Source organism: Colobus angolensis, unplaced genomic scaffold (genome assembly GCF_000951035.1).
Source record: "Colobus angolensis palliatus isolate OR3802 unplaced genomic scaffold, Cang.pa_1.0 Scaffold349, whole genome shotgun sequence".
Lineage (NCBI taxonomy): Eukaryota > Metazoa > Chordata > Mammalia > Primates > Cercopithecidae > Colobus > Colobus angolensis.
The window spans coordinates 616,419-628,455 of NW_012116810.1; the positions used below are offsets into that span (position 1 = coordinate 616,419).

A 12,037-nucleotide genomic window follows, 5' to 3' on the forward strand; every position below is an offset into this window, starting at 1 on the left:
TTAAAGTATAATTTAAAAAAAGAAAGAAAAAAGGTGAAAAAAAATGACCAATACCTGAGTTTTATAAACTAAAAATTAGTTCCTAGATACATTATTTTTCTCATTTATCAAGTGACTTAAGGGAACTTTCAATCCTTTTATCTAATATCTGTCATCTTTTATAGTTAATGGTTGAATAATGATGAAATTAACCTAAGGTATTTAATGACAGAATGCAGATATAAAGGGGGATTTGCAAACTAATCTTGAATATTAGTGATAAAAGGATGATTAAGACAGAATCCCTGTCCTGAAATAATTTATAGTCCATGATAAAATATATTCATAAATAAGTTTTTTTAAGTAGAAAAGAATATGTGCCATAATGCCATGAGTCTTTAGTTTAGAAGTGTTTCTGAATTAGCACTGCTGAGATTTTGGGCCAGATCATTCTTCATTGTAGGGGCTGCCCTGTGCACTGTAAGATCTTTAAGATCCCTCCTGACCTTTACCCACTAGATCCCTCTAACATCCTCCCACTCAGTTATGACAACCAAAAATGTCTCCAAACATTCTGAAATGTCCCCTAGGGGACAAAATACTCAGGTTTAGCTCTGTTCTTCTCTAGCTGAGAGAAGATCAGAGAGAATTTTTTACAGCAGAGATAACATTTGAATTGGTTCTGACAGCTGGGCAGGACAGGCATAGGCTACATCCAATAATTTGGAGGAGGACATACAGAGGGAATAACATGAGAAATGTTAACAAAGGTACGAAAAGGTAAAGTAAATTTCTATTTCATACTCCACCATAACTCTTGCCTGTAAGGCTTAGGAAAAAAGTAAATGTAAGTTGTAACTATGGAAAGGAAGAAATAAAAATATCAATATGTACAATTTATTTTATTATATACTCAGAGAGCGCATTATCAACTAAACATTACCAGAAGCAATAAACCAGCTCTCAACATTAAAGGATCTAAATTAAACTGACTCTCATAACTTCAGATCTGGATTCAACTCTGGCTATCAACTGTACGGGCAACCTAGTATTACTTAACTTCTCTAAGCCTCACTTTTCTGACAAATATATAAGATAGTTTTGAAGATCAAATTAATTAATTCATGTATAAGTACTTTGAAAAATGCAAAGCTTTGTCAATATAATTGTCATAATTTCTATTACCACTTTCATTGCTGAGAGATTCCTAAAAGGTAGTACTAAAAATGCAATATAAGGAAGGGGAAATACACACACACACACACACACACATACATATCAAGAAAACAAACTAACAAAATAAAACTTTTAAGTAATTATTTGGGATTCTTTGCTAATTCCTCACCTTTTTTTTTTCTTTTGAGATAGAGTCTTGCTCTTTTGCCCAGGCTGGAGTGTAGTGGCGTGATCTCAGCTTACTGCAACCTCCACCTCCTGGGTTTAAGCAATTCTCCTGCCTCAGACTCCCAAGTAGCTGGGATTACAGGCACATGCCACCATGCCCGACTAATTTTTGTATTTTTAGAGAGACAGGGTTTCACCATGTTATCCAGGCTTGTCTCAAACTCCTGACCTCATGATCCACACACCAGTGCCTCCCAAAGTGCTAGGATTACAGGTGTGAACTATCATGCCTGGCCTACTTCCTCATCTTTTAAAAGCAGCTAACATTTATTAAACATTTACTCTTGCCAAATACTATGTTAAGTGTTTTGCATGGATTATCTCATTTGAATGTAGGAACAATCCATTTACAGAAGCAAAATCTGATACTTAGAAAGGTTAAGTAACCTGCCCAAGGTCATATAACTAGTACATGATAGACCAGTATCCTAACAATGGCAATCTGGTATAGCTATAGTATAAAGTTAGGGTGAGTCTTTAGTATCAGAAAGCTGTTATGTAACCTTATATAACCTAACCCTTCTCTTTTTTCTTTTTTAAGGCCACACTGGAGGAACCTTATGTAACCTTTGCAAAGTTACATAAATAAGCTTTTTAAGCTTCAATTTTCTAATCTTTAAAATAAAGATAATATTATATACCTCACAGGATTAAATGAGTTCATATATGTAAAACTCTTACAACAGAGCCTATCACATAATGTGTTCAATAATATTAGCTATAATTGTCATTATTACTACTACCACCACCACCCACCACTGTACTCTACTAATTAATCAGAGGAAACCTTGATTAGGACATTTTTGCCAACTTTAGGAATCCAGGTAACCTTTCCCACAACTCTGATTGGGTGCTTTGTTTTGTTTTTTCCTACCTAACTTAATGCTTTTGGAGTAGGGCCATGTAACTCGTAAGTCATATTTATTTCATACCATAGTTAAACATAACCAATTTTTGCCTTTAATCTAGTGTCCTAGGAATGAAAAAAGGGTTGAGTCACCTATTCTATACCCTTGCCTCCAACAAGTGATATCCTAAGATTATCATTATCTGAGATGTAGCAACCCACTTCATACCTAGGGAAGTCCAAGGAAGGACTTTTCCCCAACCCCTCTCAGAAATGTGTCAAGTCACATGTATTTGCTCTGAGCCTTTGTTGCCGTTGCCTTGAGAAAATGTAGCTTTTCCTGTTAAAAGCAAAAAAAAAAAAGCATCTTTTACTTCCTAGGGACTAAAACCAAACAGGGAAAAGAGTAGTTAGTGGTGTTTTTTAAAGATTAGCATATGAACATGCTAAAAATTAAATTATCAAAATGTGTAAAGGAAAATCATTTATTTTTCCCTGTTTCAAGCAAATGGAAGTTTGTTTTTCATGATGGAACAAATGAAGATTTCGGGACCATGTGGAAACAAGCTGAACTAATTTATTGCCAAATGTTACTCTGTGACTATGAAGCTTTTCACCACTAGTCTCAAAAAATGACCTCACAAAGCTATGTCTGAAAGCAATCGCCAAGTATTATTAAGTCAGTGACAGGTTTTGGACTGTGCTCTGATTCTTAGTGGATTAATTATTTTAATGATTATTTTTCCTTTAAAAAGTAAAAGCACCAGATTTCTCTCCCCTTCAATCAGCTGAAAACTAAAGGCTTTTCTTCCCGCTTCTCCCTTAGACATCAAAAGCACCAAATCATCTGTGAGATCCCAGTTGATTTAAGACAAGATAGAGTCATCATAGAAATAAAAATGACAGTCAACTCATCAGCAATTTCCAGAGACCAGCAATTTGATTACTTCAAGTCACCTAGAAAAGGTTTCCCTAAATAGAATATGATGAGATTAATAGTGAGAGGAGGGCTATTTCCTTCCTTCCATTTCCCACACCAGAGGTCAGCTTGATTTGGAGCCAGTGTCTAGAATACTAAACTAGCTAAATGCCCCATTGTCTCTGGTTGAGAAGACAGATTGACTGTTATGGTTGCAGAGCTGCCTCAAGAATGGGAGCCTTTCTGATGGACTACTTGAATTCACCACATCATTGAGATTTTCAATTGAGGGCTTCTTCAAGGTTTTGCTACCATAAGCCTGAGGAATCCAGAGAGATTGTACTTATGGGAGGGTATTCCCAAATGGTTTGATGTTAAGGAGTCCAATTTATTCTTTAACTCCTGTTATCCCACAAAAGCAATAACTGGACTCCCACTGACCAGGAGACATATTGCAGGAACCAAAGGGATTAGACTGCAATCTTGGTTGCAATCAGGTTAGCTGAGTAAGAAAAACTCTTAAGGCTCCTAAAAGTCAGGTCAGACCAGATTCCAGAAGTCAGCAAATGGGCAGTTAATATTAAGTAGCATCCAGCTGGAGAGTGGACAAAATTCAAGAAGATTTCAGGTTTTAGTTCAGGGAGAGAGGAGCTTGGGAACCAGGATATCAGTTGTGGAAGAACTGTGCAAGTAGATCTTAGATTCCAAGACTTGCACAGGTGAGGGACTCCACAGGTTAGAGGTACCAGTGAACAGAAGCTTCAGAAGGAGCCTGATTCGGGGGTGTTTTCCTCCAACCACATTCTTGGTGCACAGGTATCTATAGAAGACTTTTGCAACAGAACACTAGTAGCCTCCTGAAACAAAGGCATGCTCACAGCTGGATCCAGTTAAATGTCAAGTATTTCCCAAAATATAAAATATTCCCCCAAAACACTATTTCAGTGCAATATAAATAGTCAAATATGTTTAGAAAATATGACAACCATATCCTCCTCTGGGAGATTTACAGTGAATGCTAATACATTAGGATCGGAGAGGTTTTCCAGTAAAAGAATGATTTAAGTTTGTTTAATTCACCTCTTCTCAAATACATTTGCCTTGGGACCTTTTTTGGTGGAGCATCTGTCTTACGAAACTGGTTCCAGGGAATACCAGTTTGGGAATACTCTTCTAAAGGAATTTAGGGCCAGAAAAATTACCTGAGACCAGTCAAGGGCCCCAGGGACCTTTGCCGGGAGCAACCAATTTCTTTTATCCCCAGTGAGGATGCTGCATACGGCCTCAGGTTGTGCTCTGTACAGGGGTGCCACTCATACAGGCTTCAATGTAAATGACAGCCCTGAGCTGTCCATTCAGTGGCCTTGATTCTTAAGGCAAATAAGAGGCAGTGGAGTATAATAGTTAAGAAAATAGACTACCTAGGTTCCAATCCCAGCTCTCCTCTTCTTAGCTGGAAAATCCCAGGCAAAATAACTATTTCTTCTGTGGCTCAGTTTCCTCATTTGTCAAATGTAGATGGTAACAGTTTAAGAGTATACATTATATAGTATTCATATTATATGTCATATACTATACAACCTATGTATAGTAAAAGTTGTAACAGTATAATAACACAAGGGTAAATCATTTTCACAGATTTGTTGGAAGGATTAAATTAGTTATGTACAAAGCATTTAGAACTGTGCTTACAAGTATTAGTTATTACTATTATAGTTATCATTATTATCACATTTTAGCATGATGCTGATTATACCATAACTCTCATGTCAGCCATACGCATCTATGAACTCAATAATTTTAAGAACAACACCTAAAAAAAATTATTACTGGCTGGGCATAGTGGCTCACACATGCAATTCCAGCACTTTAGGAGGCCAAGGTGGGAGGATCACTTGAGACCAGGAGTTCGAGACCAGCCTGGGCAAAATGGCCAGACCCTATCTCTACAAAACTTAAAATTAAAAAAGTAGCCAGTCATGGTGGCACATGCCTATAGTTCCAGCTACTCAGGAGGCCAAAATGAAAGGATCACTTGAGCCCAGAAATTCGAGGCTGCCGTGAGCTATGATTGCATCACTGTACTCCAGCATGGGCAACAGAGTGAGACTGTGTCTCTATTTAAAACAAAAAAGATTACGTTCCCTTGGCATATGCCCTCCCAGTATAACTAGTGTATCTATTATAAAAGGCAGAGATTTGCTTGTTTACCTGTTTTGCACAAATATCAAGTTTATAGGGAGAGGTTTTTTTTTTAATATTTGTGTATGTTATCAAGCTAAATCTAAAATTCCCAACAGACCATTATAGACTTCTAAGTGACTTGAGTTGTATTTGATGAGAAAAATGTATTTGCTGCAGGTTTGGGCATGAGGACAGAGGATGGCATCCCATGCCTGTATTGTGGGTAGCATCTAGCATCTAGACATTGCCTCTTACCTGCAGCTTACCCACAGCTGTCTGGCTGCTGTTTTATGTCCCCTCCAATATCCAGATCTTGGGACTCTATGCACCAGTTTCCTGAGGCTAGCTGTGGGTAGCAAACATAGGACTGCTATTTTTTTCTTCTTCTTTGTTATGTCTGTTAGTTATGCCATGTCCTTCTTTCTGTTTTCTTTGAAAACCAACAGCGAGAAGTCTTTGCTAGGCATTCAGAAAACACCAGCCAATTCCTTCCTGCTCATTCCTTCCATTATCAAATTGGGTTAACTCCTTAGAGACAACCCCAGTGATGGTCCCTGATCATCCCAAGGCTATAATATTAGAGATACAATTTTGGACTAATTTTTAAGCTTAACTCAGATGGCCATTGGCTCATGGCAGGCAGTCAGCATCCTGAGATGGATCTATCCAGGATCCGCTGTCACATCAGGCCTCTCAGTGAGCTTTGAAGCATATTCAGTTCCCTAGACTGGCCTCTTGCAGAGCCAAATTCCTGGAATTTTGCAAGTATGATGACTTAATTTGTACCTAGAGATGAGGAAACTGAGTCACAATGGAGTAAATAACTTGCCTAAGCTCTTCCAGGTAGCAAGTAGCATTGAAATGTGAATTTTATGAGGGCAGTTTCAGCTTGGATTAGACTCCTGGGATCCAAGTCTTGACCTAAAATATAACATTTCCCGGGGTGAGGAACATGTTGGTGATACCCTGCTTCCTTTTGGATATTACATGTCCAGACAAAGGAGGTGGAGCAAGATGGCTGAATAGAAGCCTCTACCAATCGTCCTGCCTGTAGGAACACCACATTTTCAACTATCTAAACACAAAAAAGCACCTTCATAAGAACCAAAACTCAGGTGAGCAATCACAGTACCTGGTGTTAACTTCATATTGCTGAAAGAGGCACTGAAGAGGGTAGGAAGGACAGTCTCGAATCACCAACACCACCTCTCCCACATCCGCCAGCAGTAGCCAAGTGGCACAGAGAATCTGCGCACTTGGAGAAGAAGAGCACAGTGATTATGGGACTTTGAGCTGGAACTCAATGCTGCCAACACTGACTAGAGCTCAGCTGACGGCCACAGAGGGAGCATTTAGACCAGCTCTATCCAGAGAGGAATCAACCACCCCAGAGGTGTGAACTAGAGTTTTGGCAAGCCTTGCCACCGCAGGCTAAAATTTCTCTGGGGTGCTAAATAAACTTGAAAGGCTGCATGGCCACAAGAACTGCAACTCCTAGGCAAGTCCTGGTGCTGTGCTAGGATTAGAACCAGTGGACTTGAGGGGCATATGATCCAGTGAGACAACAGCTGGGAAGCCAAGGGAGTGCAGACGCCACTCCTCCCCCAGCCCCAGGCAGCACAGCTCATAGCTCTGGGAGAGCCTCCTTTCTTCCACTTGAGGAGAGGAGAGAGAATAAAGAGAACTTTGTCTTGCAACTTGGACACCAGCTCAGCCACAGCAGGATAGGGCATCAGGCAGAGTCCTGAGGTCCCCATTCCAGGCCCTAGCTCCTGGATGACATTTCTTGGCACACCCTGGGCCAGAAAAGAAGCCACTGCCTTGAAGGGAAGGACCTAGCCCTGTCAAGATTCATCACCTGCTGACTAAAGAGTATTTGGGCCCTGAATAATCAGCAGTGGCAGCCAGACAGTACTCACCATGAGCCTTGGGTGAGACTCAGAGATGTATTAGTTTCAGGTGTGGCCGAGCATATTCACAGCTCTGGTGGCTGTGGGGAAGGACTCCTTCTGCTTAAGAAAAGGAGATGAACAAATAAAAAGGATTTTGTCCCGCAGCTTAAGTACCAGCTTGGCCACAGCGGGGTAGGGTGCCAAGAGGGCTCTTGGGGTCCCTGATTCCAGGTCTTGGCTCTTGGATGACATTTCTAGACCTACCCTGAACCACAGGAGAGCCCACTTCCCTGAAGGGTAGTGCCAGGCCTGGCAGCATTCACCATAAGCTGACTGAAGAGCCTTTGGGCCTTATGTGACTATTGGCAGTACCTGAGGGTGGTGGACAGAGGAAAGACTCCTCTGCCTGGGGAAAGGGTAGGGACAAGTAGAAAGGACTTTGTCTTGTGGTTTTGGTGCCAACCTAGCTGCAGTAGAATAAAACACCAGGTAAATTTCTAAGGTTTCTGACTCCAGGCCTGGCTCCTGGACAGCATCTCCAGACCCACCCGGGGCCTAGGGGAACTTGTCACCCTGAAGGGAAGGATACAAGCCTGGCTGGCTTTGCCACCTGCTGATTGTAGAGCCCTAGGACCTTGAGCAAACATAGGTGGTAGCCAGGCAGTGGATAGAGCAGGCCTTGAGCAAGATCCAGTGCTGTGCTGGCTTCAGGTCTGACCTAGTGCAGTCCCAGTGGGAGTGGCCACAGGGGTGCTTATGTCATTCCACCCCTCGCCCCCAGCTCCAGGCAGTTCAGGACACACACACACACACACACACATACACACACACATACATACATACAGGGAGAGAGAGAGAGATTGTTTGGGAGAAAGTAAGAGAAGAGAACAAGAGTCTTCTCCTGTTAATCCAGATAATTCATCCAGATCTTATCCAAGACCACCAATATGGTACCTCTACAAATATGCAAGAACTACAACATTACTGGGCTTGGAGTGCCCCCTAATGTAGATATGGCCACAGTGACCAAAAACTTAGATCACAACACCCAAGTTCATTAAAATACCCAAAAAGCCTTCCAAAGAAGGAGGGTACAGACAAGCCCTGACTGCAAAGACTACAATAAATATCTAACTCCTCAATGCCAAGACACTGACAAACATTCACAAGCATCAAGACCATTCAGGAAAACATGACCTCACCAAACAAATGAAATAAGGCACTAGGGGCCAATCCCGGAGAGGCAGGGTTATGTAATCTTTCAGATAGAGAATTCAAATAGCTGTTTTGAGGAAATTCAAATAAATTCAAGATAACGCAGACAAGGAATTCAGAATCCTATCAGATAAATTTAACAAAGAAATTTTTAAAATTCAAAAGAATCAAGCAGATATTCTGGAGTTGGAAAATGCAACTGACATACCAAAGAATGCATCAGAGTCTCTTAACAGCAGAAATGATCAAGGAGAAGAATTAGTGAGCTTGAAAACAGGCTATTTGAAAATACAGTCAGAGGAGACCAAAAAAAAAAAAGAATAAAAAGGAACGGAACACACTTACAAGATCTAGAAAATAGCCTCAAAAGAACAAATCTAAGATTTATTGGCCTTAAAGAGGAGGTAGAGGAAGAGAGGATTAGAAAGTTTATACAAAGGGATAATAATAGAGAACTTCTCAAACCTAGAGAAAGACATCAATATTTATATACAAGAAGGTTATAGAACACTGAGCAGATTCAACCCAAAGAAGACTACCCCAAGGCATTTAATCATCACACTCCCAAAGGTCAAGGATAAAGAATCCTAAAAGCAACAGGAGAAAAGAAATAAATAACATACAAGAGAGCTCTGAGACTTCTGGCAGCAGACTTTTCAGAGGATCTTACATGTCCAGATTACTCCTTTCGGCAAACAGGCCAGCAGAAGGTAAACTAACAAGTTTCCTCAGTCAGAAATCTGTGTCTTTCAAAAGAAGGAATATATGTAACTTTACTGAAATAAAAATAGCAGGAACTGATATTTCATATCACTTTTAGAAAAAAGTGGAATATAAATAAATTTAAAAGGAATTTATTTAAGGAAGTGCAAATGACTAACACGAAAAATGTGCATATAACTCATAAAGGGAACAGTAGATCACATAAATATAAATGATGCCAAATAAACCAGCATACAACTGGTGGCAGTTGTCCAGAACTGCCTTTGTAATTATTGCAGATAGCTGAAATAAAAATTATTAAGAAGAAAGAATGTGTGACCTGCTGAATTGCCATAAAGTTACTTAGCAGATGCACAGTGATGTGAGGCCCAAATGAAATAATATATGTGAAAGGAACTTAGAAAGTACAATTGCAGCCGGGCATGGTGGCTCACTCCTGTAATCCCAGAACTTTGGGAGGCAGAGGCGGTCAGATCACCTGGGGTCAAGTGTTCGAGACCACCCAGGCCACCATGGTGAATCCCCATCTCTACTAAAAATACAAAAATTAGCTGGGTGTGGTGACATGTGCTTGTAGTCCCAGCTACTCGGGAGGCTGAGATAGGAGAATCACTTGAGCCCAGGAGACAGAGGTTGCAGTAAGCTGAGAAAGAAAGAGAGAAAGAAACAAGGAAAGAAGGAAGGAAGGAAGGAAGGAAGGAAGGAAGGAAGGAAGGAAGGAAGGAAGGAAGGAAGGAAGGAAAGAATAACTGTAAAAGCATCAGCCATTTTATATTTTTTAAAAGTTTTGAAATGCAATGAAATATACCCCATAAATATATACACTTCCTATGTACCCACAAAAATTAAAAATTTTTAAAAAGAAATGCAATGAAGATATACATTGATAGGGACAGTCATGGAAGGCAAATGCAGATGTGGATGTGAAGTAGGGAGGGATATGTCGGGATGTGAAACAGGGACAATATTGGAAAGTTATTCAGTAAACAATACTACCTCTGTGCGATAGAATACCAGAAGACTTAAAAAGAATGACACCACCCTGCATATATTGATGTGAAGTATCCTCCAAAATGTTCTAAATAGAAAAAAAAAGCAAGATACAGAAAAGCTTATATAATATGCAATTATTTATGTAAAAAAAAAAAAACTCATGCACACTTATACACACATGCATAAAACATCTCTGAAAAGAAAACCCCAAGAACTAGAACTAGTGGTGGTAGTGACTTTGAGGAGGAAAACTAGTGAACCATCAGGGTGTATGAGATTTAACTTTTCACCAGTCCACCTTGTGTATTGTTGGAATTTTGCCATATACATGTGTTGCCTACTCGAAACTAAATTTAAATACAAGAAAGTTAATAGAAACTAGATACTATTAGTAGAGATAAAGAAGTATCTGATGGAGGAAATTGATATAACTAGAAATTTGGATTTCACAAAAGAAACACAAGTATCTGAGACATTTTAAAGTATATTAAATGGATTTACGCTACTTTATCATACCAAGTTTAGAAAACAGTTTTTTTAAATCTCTTCCTCCTAGGGACCTACTTTTGAACAATTATGTAATTTTTTTCCAAAGAAAAGACATGACTGATGAATAATTTTCTCCCAAGTTCTTACATATGGTTTTATTATTTGCTTTTATTACAGTGTTTAATAATGTATATTGTTTTTTGTTTCTAAAGTTCTCATTCAAAATAGCTTTAAAGATTGCATATAAACTGTCTTCACAAAGTATTACAGAATAAATCGTTACATTAGAGGAAACTTCCTTGTAGCTTCTACAATACCCTGATTTGCTGTTGTCTAGGTTTTGCGAAAAATCAAATGCTATTTGTTTCCAGGAACTAGAGTTCAAAACCTAAGTCATTTGCATAAGAGGAACAGGAAATTGGTGCCTTCAAATTGTGAGACTTTGTAGACAAACCAAATTGTTTCAGGTTGGAGTCAATGTTGGTTATAAATTATATCCACAATAGCACTGACCTCAGAGATGAAACAAGTTGAATTATGTTTTCAAGTGTGCTATCTAAAATACACTACTTATATCAGGGTTTTTTTCAGGCTGCTAATTATATATAAATAAGCACTTTTCAACATTATTTGAAAAGGCAAGTCCTCCCTTCACCCCTTCTTCGGTGGCCTCACCCCCTAACCCCTCTTCTGTCATTTTAAGTAATGCTAAACCGATGGCAGTAACACACTCCTTACATAGGTTTTTGACGTGGTTTCTATTTTATTTTATTAAGCTAACCTTGGAATTCTATATTCTAGGCTGGATTAATTAAATTCCTATAGCAAAGCCAGCGTTCACCTTTGTTATTGCTGCTAAAACGAATCCAATAAATGGCAGTGATTAAAGATGCTCATTACCAGAGTTTCAAATTATTAAATCACCTGAGTGTGTTGAAGTCTCCAGGGATGAGTGAGCATAGAGCAGATCATCACGTGATGGATTTCCCTGTCCTCTGGACTGTGCCATCTAGATCTAGACAGATCTAGACATGTCTAGATCCATCATGCACTTACTGGCCCACGAGGAAACGGTCAGCTTAGGATGTGTTTTCACATCTTCATAGCACATATACTGATCTTCCCGATCACTGGGAAAAGCTTCCCTGAAGAGGCCGGGAGTCGTCCAGAACAACAGAGAAAAATTGGAGGTTATGTCCTACCCCATCCATCCCCCAGCTCTATTCCCCTGTAAAGGGAATGCCTTCAGGTGAATGTGGATGCTATCCAGGGATGGTTTGATGAAACAGAGTATAATAGGGAGGGGCGACTGGCAAGTTTACAAGTAATGCTCAGTCTCTAGGCATTGTCTGCGTCAACAAAAAGCTTTAGGTTGGTTTCAATCTGGTTTTT

At 39.6% G+C, this 12,037-nt stretch overlaps 1 protein-coding gene across 1 annotated transcript in view; it reads left to right on the top strand.

Annotated features, from left to right (window-relative positions):
* The window catches only part of NIPAL2 (NIPA-like domain containing 2), a 112,570-nt gene that overhangs the window by 69,363 nt on the left and 31,170 nt on the right, over positions 1-12,037 (top strand). The window lies entirely within an intron of this gene.